Genomic DNA, 15,083 nt, shown 5'->3' with positions numbered 1-15,083 from the left:
ACTTCTCTTCAACTGCCACCAATACTCATTAAAAACCCACTCCCCCATTACACTACTTTGACCTTATCTGCTCCTGCACCATGTCAACATACTGGGATGACGGGACACCATTCCTCAACACACCCTGTAGTTCTTCTGAATTCAAATCTCGTATACCCAAATACTTCTTTGCAGCTTCCACCACAGCATATATTTCCTGCGAGTTTACATTCCATTTCTGCAGTACAGTTGATAACCATTGCTACGAAGCCAACCTTACTCAAACATAAATCACTCATTGTCCTATCCCTCTGTGCTGGTAAAAATCTACTCAATGGGATCCTCTCAGGGTCCCTCACCCTTGACCCATCATCCTCTACTTTTCTCACTGCCTCAACATACAACACTTCCTGCACAACTCTGACTCTGGCCACTTCAACCTGCCTCTCTCGTCATGGTCATCTGAAGATAATGCTTGAAATTACTATAGGCTTCCTCCTTAATGATGCAATCCGCGCTATCTGGGATCCTTGGAACATCCCTACCCCATTGAAATTTACATCTTGAATGCTAGGGGTTAGGGTTTAGGGTATGGATGTCCCAAGCATCACAGATAGCACTGAACATCATGCAAGCAACTGGGCAAGTTTGTTTTGAATGGTCTGATGCCGAGGGTGGATGGAGAGTTCCCTCAAGGACAAATGAAATGGTCTCAAATGGAGAACGGTGTGATTTCTACCCACAATTCGGGGCCGCAATTCGCATGCCTTCCTGCATGCGTTCACACACTTGCAGAGGCCACTTGCCGCGTTCACATCCTAGTTGGAACTAGAAAACTCAGACATTTCCGACTTGCTGACTTGTTGAACGTGGCACGTGTTTAACTATAACCAGTTAGCATGTCGGAAATGTTTGAGTTTACTAGTTCAGTCTAGCACGTGAACGCGGCAACTCTCACTATTGAAGGTAGCTGAACCCATGGCTGTGTTCAAGAGCATCAAAACCGGGATGAGTCATGGGTAAATTGTGACTGACTGATCTACGAATAATATTGAGTAGTTTTTAGGATGCAAGGTGATTTGTAGATCAGTCAGTTTCGACTTGCCTTTAAACTCAACTGCAATGTCGAACGAGCCCTGTGTGTCTTGTGTACTTTGTTTGTTTGCGAGTGTTTCTTGTTATAATCATTCCAAATACTTTTATATAGTCAACACGTTTCTAAAAACGCTTTTGTTTCTGTAATTTTAATGTATGCGTGTTTACGTTTAAATGTTGTTTATGGTGTGTCTATGACTGAAACATTGTTTCCCCTGCTGCTTTCTTGGTTGAACCAGGCCTCTCTTTAAAAATGTATTTTATGTCAACGAGCCTAACCCGGATAAATAAAGGATAAAAAAATAACATAAATGTAGGCATTCTTGCACATGCAGGAACCCCTCTATATACTTCTATTGGTAGATTTTTAAGCTAGGTCTCCGGTACACAGGCAGGAGCACTCCAGCACAGTAGGTGGCAGTAATGCACCAATAACACAGGTGGGAGGCGAGGGCCGCGATCTAGGACACTGGTAGACACGACTAGACAGTGTCCTATGGGGGGTGATAAGAGACATATATAAGCCAAGGCAACCGTACCACCGTGTGGCTGTTGCCTAGCATTGCACGTCTGACTGACATGACATGATACAAACACCTTACTAACGTCTGCGTGACGCCTGTGTCGCGTGTTAATGAAAGTCATAATGTGCATAGTTTATAATAATTAATAAAATCTCAACCATATATGTTAGAAACGTACAATTTTTCCCGTGCAAGCAGACATTCCGACGTAGCCACCTTGAACTACAATGTAGCCTACGACTTGTTTATTTCCTGTTATCGCTAATGGCCTAGAAAGGATGATGTCCAATCTATAGGTAATCTGTCTTTCCCTCAACACCTCCTGGCATGGTATGTTATCTTTTCTCGCTGTATACAGATCTAAATGTTGTTAGCCAATCACAGACTGTGATGTTACCAGTTCCCAGAAACCTACATCAGAGAACCAATAAGGGTTGTGTCCACGGCTTTCAGTCGAACCAATAAGAGTTGTATCCACGGCTTTCAAGTCGAATATAGAGGAGTTAATTAGGTGCTATTCGGAATCCTTGGGATATCCCTACCTCAATCAAGTATAAATGTAAAATGGTTAAGTTTAGGGTAAGAACGACCCAAGGAATACGGATAGCAGTGACCGTTCACAGAGTGAGAGCCAGTATTTGAGAGCTCGGCGGCTTCACAGACATTCATTCGTTGTTGTTTTTTACAAGCAGCAGAAGCGATTTGCGAGTGTCTGCCCTAGATAGTTTCCTTAGAGACGGTGATAATAATTACCAAAATGTACTTGATCCAATTGAGGAGTAAGTAGGCTATATTTAAGTAGTGATATCGTTAGGAAATATTTAGGCCTACTGTGTTAAGGCAAATTTGGTTTATTAGAAAATAATATTTTTTTTGTTGATAACGTATTGTTGAAAGCATGTAGGCAATATTATTTACTGAGGAGTTCATATGCTTTCCCAGAGGGTCCTTGCTATTAGGGATCTTTGGAATGTCCCTACTGCTATCAAGTATACATGTAAAATGGTTAAGTTTAGTGTTAGTTTAGGGTAAGGACATCCCAAGGAATACAGACAGCAGTGACCATTAATAAAGTGAGAGACGGTAGAGACAGTATTTGAGAGCTAGGAGGCAACACAGAAATACATTTTATTTACAAGTGGCAGAAGCGATTTTTGAGCGTCTACCCCAGATAGTTTCCTTAGAGATAATGAGGCCTACTGTGTTAAGGCAAATTTGGTTTATTTGAAAATAATTACTAAACACATGAATAAAGGAAAAATACCTAATTGGCTGCTTATTACAGAAGATAGGATATCAAAAACTTATTAGGATAGGATATAAAACACACTTATTATTCCTGGCATGAATTTACGCTTCAGCCTTAATTATGATAACGTTACCATCCTAACATATACACTTCAACCTTTACAAACAACATACAAAGACATGAAAACTTAGCGAACACAGATTGCCTTCACTCCAAAGGTGTGTTGCTACGATAATAATCCCCATTACAACAGTTCTTAGCCACATAGTTCCGCTTGTCTTATAATTTCCCCCGCATAGCAAACACGTAAATAATTCAAACAAAAAAACAACGACATAGACTTACAGATTAATTGTCAATTACAGGTTTCTTGATGATTTGTGTGAGATTGACGCCTTAGAAACAAACTTGTCTCCATTGACAGTCCAAGTCAATTCATGGTGGTATTTTATGGCTCTAGGAAGACGTTAGGTGACTTGGTGAGAAGTATCAGCAGCTTCACAAGGCTTAATTCTGGCATGAATCACCCCCCATAGCGTCCCTCGCTCCCTTCTGCCAAGCACTGCTTTCCCGCAACTCTGTTAATGTTACTGTAAGGGCAGGCAATTGGCAAGCGGGGGTAAAGTACTAGCAGTGCTGCCAACTTGGCGTCTAAGTCGCTATATTTAGAGAGTATTCAGACCCCTCTAGCGACACATTTTCAAAACATCGACAAGGGACAAATCTCGCAACCTTTTCTGGTGCTATAGGAGGCTTTTGGAGACTCTGACGTGAAAGCACATATCGTTCTTGCTCTTCTCAACGAGCAGCGGGTGCTGCCGTGGGCCCCACCCCTGTCCCAAAGCACTCACAGGCAGCCCAGTCCTCGTGCAGTAGTCCCTCCCAGCTGCAGTCAGAGCAGGAGATGTTCACCCCTCCACGTCCAGACTGCAAATGAATCATGCATTCGGGAAGCCGGGATGTAAATGTAAAATGTTCTTTGTCTAAAATAAATCACTACACAAAAATAAATCACTGCATTTGACACACACAGCCTCAGTCACTTACTCACCTTGTCCACTGTGTGTGTGTGCCTCTCTGTGACATAAGCTAAACATCTAGCTGGCTAGCTCATGTCTGTCTAAACTGTACACTCAAAAATAAGGAAAGGAGTGGGAATCAAACCCTGAATTCAAAGGCTGGGTGAAGCCGTTCATTGGAGATGATACACGGGCATGCTGCCTGTATTGTAAGGCTGATTTCTAGGCCAAACTTAGGGATGTAAAAAAAAACACATGACAACTCAAAAACATACTCAAAAGGCAAAGCCTTATAACAGTTCCACCCAAAACAAGCTGCCATTCATGGTAAAAAAAAAATACTCTGCAAAAAAGACTGAGGCCACCATGGCATTAGCTATCGCTGAACAACACTGTTCCTTCCATGCTAGCATGTGATCACATTGGAGAAGCATGTAGAGCTGCTTTCTCAAACTCCACTGCTGCTACCCACTTCAAAATGCACAGGACAAAGTGCACAGAAATGATTAATGGTGTCCTAGCACCATACTTTCTGAAAAAGTTGGTCGCAGATGTGGGTGACCAGCGTTTCAGCCTCCTCGATGAGTCCACGGATGTAAGTGTTTCTATGTACCTGGGGGTTATGATAAGGTACTTTAGTGACACCAAGCAGACAATTGTATCAACATTTCTGAGGCTTGTTGAGTTGGAGGGAGGCGATACCAAATCTATAGCCCGTGCTGTTGTGGCTTTCCTCGAGAAGTTTTGTCTTAAAAAAGAGAAACTCCTGGGGTTAGGGACTGACAATGCCTCTGTTATGACGATTAACAATGGTGTCCATAAAGTGCTGAAGGAGGAGTATGGGCCCAAATATCTGGTTTTTATTCCCTGTGTGTGCCACTCTCTGCAGCTTGCTCATTTGTAGTTCTAAACATATTTAGGGTGTTTTTTACTCACTTTTTGTCTCTCCCACGACATTATTCCTCTCTTCTACAGCGTCCATCACAATTACATGGACATGGCCAATTATGCAAATTAGGTGATGATTAGGTGATCATTTAGCGACTTCTAGCAACTTTTAGGATAGCCAATAGCTACTTTCCTTACTGAGGAGTTGGTAACACTGAGTACTAGCTAGCTAGCTAGTACTCCGGTAATGTTATGGAGGTGGGGGCGACACCGGTAGCTACAGTAGTACACCGGTAGACAGTGTACTTCGTCCCCGCCTCCCGAACACTGCTTTCCTGCAGTTATGTTAACGTTACGGTGAGGGCAGGTTCTAGGCAGGTGGGACCAATGACAAGAGTGTACAAAGCTTTCATCAAGACAAAGTGTGGCTACTTTGAAGAATCTCAAATATAAAATGTATTTTTAATTCTTCAACACTTTTTTGGTAACTACATGATTCCATATGTGCTATTTCATAGCTTTGATGTCTTCACTAATATTCTACAATGTAGAAAATAGTACAAATAAAAACCCTTGAATGAGTAGGTGTGTCCAAACTTTTGACTGGTACTGTAGTGGAGGCAGCGCCGTTTTTTTTTTAATGACTAGCGGTAACTCTCTGTGGTTCTAAATCAATAGTTGTTTAGTTCCAAAATGTTAAAAACATTGACTTTCTTGAACATGCTGTAGATCATGTAACTGCAATATGTTTTGTGGACTTCACAGGACAGATGTTGCTCTCCAGTTTTGTGATGAAACAAAGGTGTAATTGAATTTATTCTGCCACTGTGTCTTCTAATTGTTGTAGCCTTAGGCCCATACATCACGGTGTCAAGGCATATGAACTAACAGGTTATAGAGCAAACAAAGCAATTATCTCAACACATAGGTTGTAATATGCCTTTTCTCCCCCTGGCTTGGCTTCCCCAGTGATCTTACCCATCAAATCAAATTGTATTTGTCACATGCGCAGAATACAACAGGTAGACCTTACCGTGAAAAGCCCTTAACCAACAATGCAGTTGTAAGAATTTTTTAACACTTTTTTAAAACCTTCATTTAACTAGGCAAGTCAGTTTCGAACAAATTCCTATTTACAATGACAGCCTAGGAACAGTGGGTGAACTGCCTTGTTCAGGGGAAGAATGACAGATGTTTTCCTTGTCAGCTCAGGGATTCGATTCAGCAACCTTCCGGTTACTGGCCCAACGCTCTAACCACTAGGTTACCTGCCGCCGGAAATAGAGTTAAGAATAGCTGCAGTGTCCATGGCAGCTGAGACCACAAGGCCGTCATTTATGTCCTCAGACTCTGTTAAACCAGACATGTCTGTTCCATCATCAACGGCAGTATGGGGAAGAGGAAGAAAGTTGACTGGCATTATCAGGTTGCGATGTACCGTCTTCTCCTGTCCAGTGGAGCTGTTCTGAATCTTAAAAGTGTGACTGTCAGCATTCAATCCATTGACAAGGTAGACAGTATCCTCCCAATGGTCAGCGAGCTTCCGCCATCCGCGCTCCCCCTTGTTAGCCAGCAACACTCTATCACCAATCTCCACTGGTGCTCCTCTGACTCTTCTGTCATACAGGTCAGCATGCCTCTTCAACTGCTTCGCTGCAGATGCCTGTGCTGTAATCATGGCTTCTTTCAGATCTCTCCTCAAAGACTGAACAAACTAGTCATAGTCAACAACTTCTGGGTTCTCTCGGACAGAGCCAAAGACTATGTCAACAGGCAGTCTTGGCGTTCTCCAAAACATTAGCAGGAAAGGGGCAAAGCCTGTGGTCTCTGTGCTTTGCTCTCGTCGGCAGGGCCCGGATCATGTTTCTCAACGTCCTATTCATCCTTTCGTCGGACCTGTTCCCCATCGGATGGTACAGCGTGGTGTGAGAATTCTGAACACCTGCAACACTCAACAGTACGGGCAACTCTACAGCCGTACACCTCCATCTCCAGCTCACATACTCCCAAAGGCCTCGTCTTCAACCCACCACAACCAACCAAGACTACCTCTGTAGGACTCAATGATGGACATTTAAACACTCTTGCATGCAACAGTTCAAGTAAGACCCTAGAGCTCAAGGTACAAGCCATTGACCCACACCTCCTATTAACACCTTGGCATAGAATAAATAATCATATGGGGAAAGTCTCTGTGTGTTCTGCATTATGATACTCTTCTCAGGCTCCATTTCGTCACAAACACTTTTATATACAGACTCCAAATCAACAGCTCTCACTGATGGGGACTCTACAAAAGGCCCATCACTCTCCCCTTCTACATGCAGGCCTACTCGTTTTCTGGGAGCTGAGCAGTGATTACTGTAGGAACTCCACCAGCTGTGCTCAGAGCTACGGCCTTGGGGCACTGAGAGCGTGCGTGGCCAGCTACATGACAAAGAAAGCAGAGTTGATTGGCCCTGCAGTGAAAGTAAGTATCATGTCCAGCCTTCCTGCACACTCCACATGGCCCATTGGACTTCAATTAGCCCGTTTTCCCTTTATAGAACTGACGGTCAGACTGTTGTGGCCTCTGCTCCAGCACACGCTCCAGCATTGCAAGGATACATTCGATCGGCTCAGCTGAGCCCTGAATAGTCTGGGCTGGGGAAGGCAACGCATTAGGTACTTCCATGTGGGGCCTCACAGCAGGCATGGTGATCGGCATGACAGCACCAACTTCCTGCTTCATTGTTGCGATGGCTGGGGATCACTTTAGATAAGTGAGAGTACCTCCGCTCCCTCACGTATTCATCCAACCTCTCATGAACATCTGCAGCGGTCCACTGCTGTAATGGCTTGCACTTAAAGATAAGCGACAGTTCAGCGTTAGGGCAAAGTCTGATGAACATGACTGTGAGCTCACGAGAGAGAGAGAGAGAGAGAGAGAGAGGACTTCAACACTTTTTTTCTGTCTCTTTGGACAACCTTCAGCAACCTCCATAGCCCTGTTTAGTCTGAGCCAATAGTCAAATGGTTGTTCATCAGTCAGAGGTAATGGGGCATAAAAGTCAGCGAGGGGCATGCTTGAAAAAGCAGTGTCACTAAAATGTTGTTTCAGTACGTCAAAAATGGGACTTGGGCCTTTAGATATATCAACAGAGGGATTGCTGCATATGCCCACTTTAACAACATCACGGGCCCTTCCCATGAGCCTACCCATAACCTCATCTCCTTGGTCCATTACAGATACGCCCCTCTTACGCATGTAAACCATGACCATGTACTCCCACTCATGCATGTGCACTTTTCAGAGCCATCCCCACGAAAGTACACCGGCTCCCTGATATCAGACTTCAATACCAGGTTCAGGCCTGACACATCCATACCCCTAGAGCTGCATGCATTCCCGATAACATTGTCTCCAACATGTCCAATAATAGCCTTTGACTCCAAACAGGAGTCAATGTTCTCCCAATGGAATGGCCAATCTGCTGTACTATGTCTGCTATGGAATCCATGGAGACCTCCCCTCTCCCTGTATTTGGCAAACCTCTTTCATTCACATCCTTGGGTGTTTCCATGGGTAAACTATCATCAAAACTCCCCAAACCCTCCAGTTTAGGTATAGGTGTAGAAGCAACTTGAATTTTGGCTGAACCCCTAGCAACAGATGGTGACAGATTAAATGTCAGGAAACCCCTACCTCTCCCAAGACCTTCCATCTTAATAATGGGAAATCAACACACTAAAATCAAAATGCAAATAGCAATATATATATATATATATATATATATATATATATATATATATATATATATATATATATATATATATATATATATATATATACACTGCTCAAAAAAATAAAGGGAACACTAAAATAACACATCCTAGATCTGAATGAATGAAATATTCTTATTAAATACTTTTTCCTTTACATATTTGAATGTGCTGACAACAATATCACACAAAAAAGTATCAATGGAAATCAAATTTATCAACCCATGGAGGTCTGGATTTGGAGTCACACTCAAAATGAAAGTGGAAAACCACACTACAGGCTGATCCAACTTTGATGTAATGTCCTTAAAACAAGTCAAAATGAGGCTCAGTAGTGTGTGTGACCTCCACGTGCCTGTATGACGTCCCTACATCGCCTGGGCATGCTCCTGATGAGGTGGCGGATGGTCTCCTGAGGGATCTCCTACCAGACCTGGGCTAAAGCATCCGCCAACTCCTGGACAGTCTGTGGTGCAACGTGGCATTGGTGGATGGAGCGAGACATGATGTACCAGATGTGCTCAATTGGATTCAGGTCTGGGGAACGGGCGGGCCAGTCCATAGCATCAACGCCTTCCTCTTGCAGAAACTGCTGACACACTCCAGCCACATGAGGTCTATCATTGTCTTGCATTAGGAGGAACCCAGGGCCAACCGCACCAGCATATTGTCTCACAAGGGGTCTAAGGATCTCATCTCGGTACCTAATGGAAGTCAGGCTACCTCTGGCGAGCACATGGAGGGCTGTGCGGCCCCCCAAAGAAATGCCACCCCACACCATGACTGACCCATCGCCAAACCGGTCATGCTGGAGGATGTTGCAGGCAGCAGAACGTTCTCCACGGCGTCTCCAGACTCAGTCATATCTGTCACATGTGCTTAGTGTGAACCTGCTTTCATCTGTGAAGAGCACAGGGCGCCAGTGGCGAATTTGGCAATCTCTGTGTTCTCTGGCAAATGCCAAACGTCCTGCACAGTGTTGGGCTGTAAGCACAACCCCCACCTGTGGACGTCGGGCCCTCATACCACCATGGTGTCTGTTTCTGACCGTTTGAGCAGACTCGAGCACATTTGTGGCCTGCTGGAGGTAATTTTGCAGGGCTCTGGCAGTGTTCCTCCTGCTCCTCTTTGCACAAAGGCGGAGGTAACGGTCCTGCTACTGGGTTGTTGCCCTCCTACGGCCTCCTCCACGTCTCCTGATGTACTGGCCTGTCTCCTGGTAGCACCTCCATGCTCTGGACACTACACTGACAGACACAGCAAACCTTCTTGCCACAGCTCGCATTGATGTGCCATCCTGGATGAGCTGCACTACCTGAGCCACTTGTGTGGGTTGTAGACTCCGTCTCATGCTACCACTAGAGTGAAAGCATCGCCAGCATTCAAAAGTGACCAAAACCTCAGCCAGGAAGCATAGGAACTGAGAAGTGGTCTGTGGTCACCACCTGCAGAACCACTCATTTATTGGGGGTGTCTTGCTAATTGCCTATAATTTCCACCTGTTGTCTATTCCATTTGCACAACAGCATGTGAAATGTATTGTCAATCAGTGTTGCTTCCTAAGTGGACAGTTTGATTTCACAGAAGTGTGATTGACTTGGAGTTACATTGTGTTGTTTAAGTGTTCCCTTTATTTTTTTGAGCAGTGTATATATATTTTTTAACCTCACGTCAAAATCTAACATATATCTCATATACTGGTAAAACTCACCCTAGTTACATCAGATATACATTAGATTTGCAAATAATCAAGTAACACAAAAGTTATCGTTTAACAGTGAAGAGAAAGTCCTAATCAATATAGAAAGTCTCAATCAGAGAAATCATACATTTCGATAATAAAACGTTGCAGTAGCGCCCTCCTGTGGCGAAATGCGATATCGCCATAAACTGCACCAGCAACGTCTAATCTGATTCAGCGATGCACGATCTGATCCAAAAGAACGTTCACGGCACCACTGTAACAGTACTCTTCTTGCGTTGTGTACAGTCAATCATCGACACAAACTCCAACTTGTAGCACCAGTCATGGAGATTTATTCTGATAGAAACAGCACAAAATTGCACGTCATGCAATGCACGGCTCACCATCCAACTCTGCACTCACGCACTGTACAAAATATACGAACCCCCTCACCAGACACAGTAAGTGTCACGTTCTGACTTTAGTTCCTTTATTTTGTCATTGTGTTAATTTGGTCAGGGCATTAGTTGGGGTGGGTAGTCTATGTTCTTTTTTCTATGTTGTATTTCTGTGTTTGGCCTGGTATGATTCTCAATCAGAGGCAGCTGTCGATCTTTGTCTCTGATTGAGAATCATACTTAGGTAGCCTGACTTCCCCATTTTATTTGTGGGTGATTATTTTCTGTTTAGTGTTTTTTTGTCACCTTACAGGATGGTTCGTTTGTCGTTTTTTTCAGTGTTCAGTTGTTTTATTAAAATAATGGACACTTACCACGCTGCGCATTGGTCCTCCTCTCTTTCTCCAGACGACAACCGTTACAGTAAGTTGCTAGCTAGTATTAGCTGGAATTCTCTACAAAAAATGCACAACAAATATGCACAAAAAGCAAGACAAAAATAAAACCAAAAACCCATTGGCTTAAAAAAGGGGAATCACCAATATAACCCTGTAACAAACGCACAACAACTATACCACTTAGCTAAGTTAAGAAGGACGTGAATAATCAAGTCAATAGATGTTGATTAGATTGCATATAGTTAAAATACTGGCTAGTTCAATGTATTAGTAGCCAACTAACGTTAGGTAGCTAGCTAAAATACCGGCAAAATGCAAGCAACTGCAGTAATTATATGCAATGCGGTTCATAAGGCGAGCATAGCTAGCAAATTGTCAGCCAACATAACCTGTCACTTAACTAACTTAAAGTCATTACTTTATTACATTGCTCAACATTTTCTTAATATTTGCCACAATTAGTTAAAGCAATGCATTTGTATCCGCTCTCATCGGACTTTGGCTGCATATTTTCCGCCATCTTCTTCAAATCTGAAAACGTTGTGAAGCCCATTTTTCTGAAGAATTGCATTATGGGCCCTAAAAGCACAGAAAGTGGCCACTGCTTGTATACCTCATATTTTGGCAAATACTGTATGTACTGTATGTAGTACAGCATCCGGGAGCTTTTGGCATACTATATCCATAATATGACCAATAAGCATACTACATTCTCAATTTACATCACAAATAGTATGGTTAGTATGAGTATTCGAACACAGCTATGGTCTGCGGTTGTGAGGCCGGTTGGATGTACTGCCAAATTCTCTAAAACGAGGTTGAAGGCAGCTTATGGTAGAGAAATTGACATACAATTGTATAAAAACAGCTCTGGTATGCCAATTGCACGCTCCCTCAAAACTTAAAACATCTGTGGCATTGTGTTGCATGACAAAACGGCACATTTTAGAGTGGCCTTTTATTGTCCCCAGCACAAGGTGCACCTGTGTACTGTTCATGATGTTTAATCAGCTTATTGATATGCCACACCTGTCAGGTGGATGGATTACATTGACAAAGGATCAAATGCTCACTAACAGGGATGTAAACAAATTTGCGCTCAATTTGAGTGAAATAATGTTTTGGTGCATATAGAACATTTCTGTGATAATCTATTTCAGCTCATGAAACATGGGACCGGGAACTTACCATGCTGCGTTTATATTTTTGTTCAGTATAGAAAGAAGGTGGAGGAAGGATGTAAACTATGATACGGCTAGTATTGCACAGTGTCGTGACACTGCAGAACAAAACATTAGGAATGTTAGTTTGGTCAGGTTTAAGTACGGTGGCAGTGGTGATTAAGGAGAGTGAGGACAGGTGAGGAGGCTGATAAGCAATGAGTTGCAGCTGATGCTTGTTGAGGAGTTGTGTTCAAGGAAACTATTTAAAGTGTTGCAAACAGGAGTGGAGGCTGATTGGCAGTTAGTAGCAGCTGGTGCTTGTTAAGTAGCTATAAAGCTGTGTTCAAGGCAACTAGTTAAAACCTCTTGCGGATTCCCTAACGCTCGAATTTAACAACATCCGGTGAAATTGCAGAGGGCCAAATTTAAACTACAGAAATATAAATATTTGGCATTCATATAAATACAAGTGTAATACATCAAAATAAAGCTTAACTTCTTGCTGATCCAGCTGCTGTGTCAGATTTTAAAAAGGCTTTACGGCGAAAGCACACCATGCGATTATCTGAGGACAGCCCCCCACATATAAAAACATGAAAAACATTTTAACTAGGTAGGTGCGACACGGAAGTCAGAAATAGCGATGTAATAAATGCCTTACCTTTGAAGATCTTCATCTTTTTCCAATCCCAAATGTCTCAGTGACACAATGAATGGTCGTTTTGTTCGATAAATTCCTTCTTTATATCCCCAAAATGTCAATTTATTTGGTGTGTTTGATTCAGAAATACACAGGTTCCAACTCGCCCAACAAGACTACAAGTATCTAATAGGTTACCTGTAAATTTGGTCCAAATATTTCAAGCAACGTTTCTAATCCAACCTCAGGTACCCTAAAATGTAAATAATCGATTAAATTTCCAATACCAGAGAAAAATAACGAGGAGCGAGCTCCTGTTTACGCGCACCAAAAGACTTGAGTCCATCTGAGTGACACATTTTTCAAAAGAAAAACATTGAACAATTTCTAAAGACTGGTGACATCTAGTGGAAGCCATAGGAACTGCAATCTGGGCCCTAAAAAAAATGGGTTTCCCATAGAAAACACAATGACCTCAAAAAATAATTTCCCTGGATGGATTGTGCTCAGGGTTTTGCCTGCCAAATCAATTATGTTATACTCACAGACATTATGTTAACATTTTTAGAAACTTTAGAGTGCTTTCTATCCAATACTACCATGAATATGCATATCCTAGCTTCTGGGCCTGAGTAACAGGCAGTTTACTTTGGGCATGCTTTTCATCCGGACATGAAAATACTGCCCCCTAGCCCAAAGAGGCTTTAGTGGTTGCATTCAAGTCTGGTCCTCTCACCTGAATGATAGTTTTTTCTTAATACCATAAATCACAGGTGTCAGTCTCATTCCATGTTGGACCATGTCTTCTGGTTTTTGTAATTTCCTTTCAATTTGTGTCCAATTAAGACCTAGACAACCAGGTGAGGGGATTTCCTAACTAATTAGTGACCTTAATTGATCATGTACAGGGGAGGAGAGAAACAGCAGACACTCGTCCCAAACTCTGCATGCCATGGGCTCTCCAACCCTGTTCCTGCAGCTTAATTTGGAAAGCCATTTGATAATGATCCATTCTAAATCTAAACTAATTTCACATATTAGTAAAGGGCAAGACTAAATTGAGAATCGTCTGATGGGTAAGAATATGATCAAATTGATGAGAGAACAGCATGTGCAGCCTGTGGTAAGGATCAAAGCATATGCTTTTTTAAAAACTTTTTCAAATCATGCAACCCATTTAAGTTTTGATTTCAAGGACTTTCTCAAAGGTTTGTATCATTCACAACTGAAGTTGCCAAATACAATGCCCCCTGTAATTATTGGGACAGTGAAGCATTTTTTTATTATTTTGGCTTAAAATCAAACAATGACTATGAGGTTTAAGTGCAGACCGTCAGCTTTAATTTGAGGGTATTTTAATCTATATCGAACCATTTAGAAATGACAGCACTTTTTGTATATAGTCCTCCCATTTTAGGGGACCGAAAGTATTGGGATAAATTCACTTAACTTTTTACTACTTGAATATATATATATAAGTATTTGATCCCATATTCATAGCACACAATGACTACATTAAGCTTGTGAGTACAGTTTTGTTGGATGCATTTGCTGTTTGCTTTGGTTGAGTTTCAGATGATTTTGTGCCCAATAGAAATTAATGGTAACAAATGTATTGTGTCATTTTGGAGTCACTTTAATTGTAAATAAGAATTTAATATGTTTCTAAACACTGAATGATACCATGAATTACGGATAATCCTGAATGAATTGTGAATAATGATGAGTGAGAAAGTTACAGAAGCACAAATGTCATACCCCCCCAATACATGCTAACCTCTCACAATTACAATAAAAAGAAATGTGGGGGTCCAACTTTCCCAGTCATTTGCATGACGGTTACTGGCTGACAAAATGTCATGATTGCCAAAGCCCTACCTAGGCCTACATACAACCTTGTGTGCATCATCATGGCATTCTACTTGGCCACAGGATTAGGCCATGGAATTTGTCAACCAGAGGGATATCCTGCAAAGCAAGCTAGATCTACTTTTTTTCTCAAGATAACCAGCTTTAGTTAGCTTCGCATTCCAGCTCAGGCTTCATCCATACTACAGTGAATATTGCCTGCCGCTAACTGTAGCAGGCTTGTAATTGAGTGTGCATGTCCCACATGGCTAGTAGAACACCAAACTCTTCATTGAGACAATGCTAAAACATCAATCCATGGGCGATTCAGTGTCACAAGTTTTCTTGGAAATTCAGCAGGCTATGGTGTGAATAGGATTTTAGAAGTGCCGTCTTTATTTGATTACTTATCGTTAATGCAGTCTTTGGTGAGCTT

The sequence above is a fragment of the Oncorhynchus keta genome, chromosome 10, assembly GCF_023373465.1.
Source record: "Oncorhynchus keta strain PuntledgeMale-10-30-2019 chromosome 10, Oket_V2, whole genome shotgun sequence".
NCBI lineage: Eukaryota > Metazoa > Chordata > Actinopteri > Salmoniformes > Salmonidae > Oncorhynchus > Oncorhynchus keta.
The sequence above is the reverse complement of the archived record's forward strand: the minus strand, read 5'-3'. Positions refer to the sequence as shown.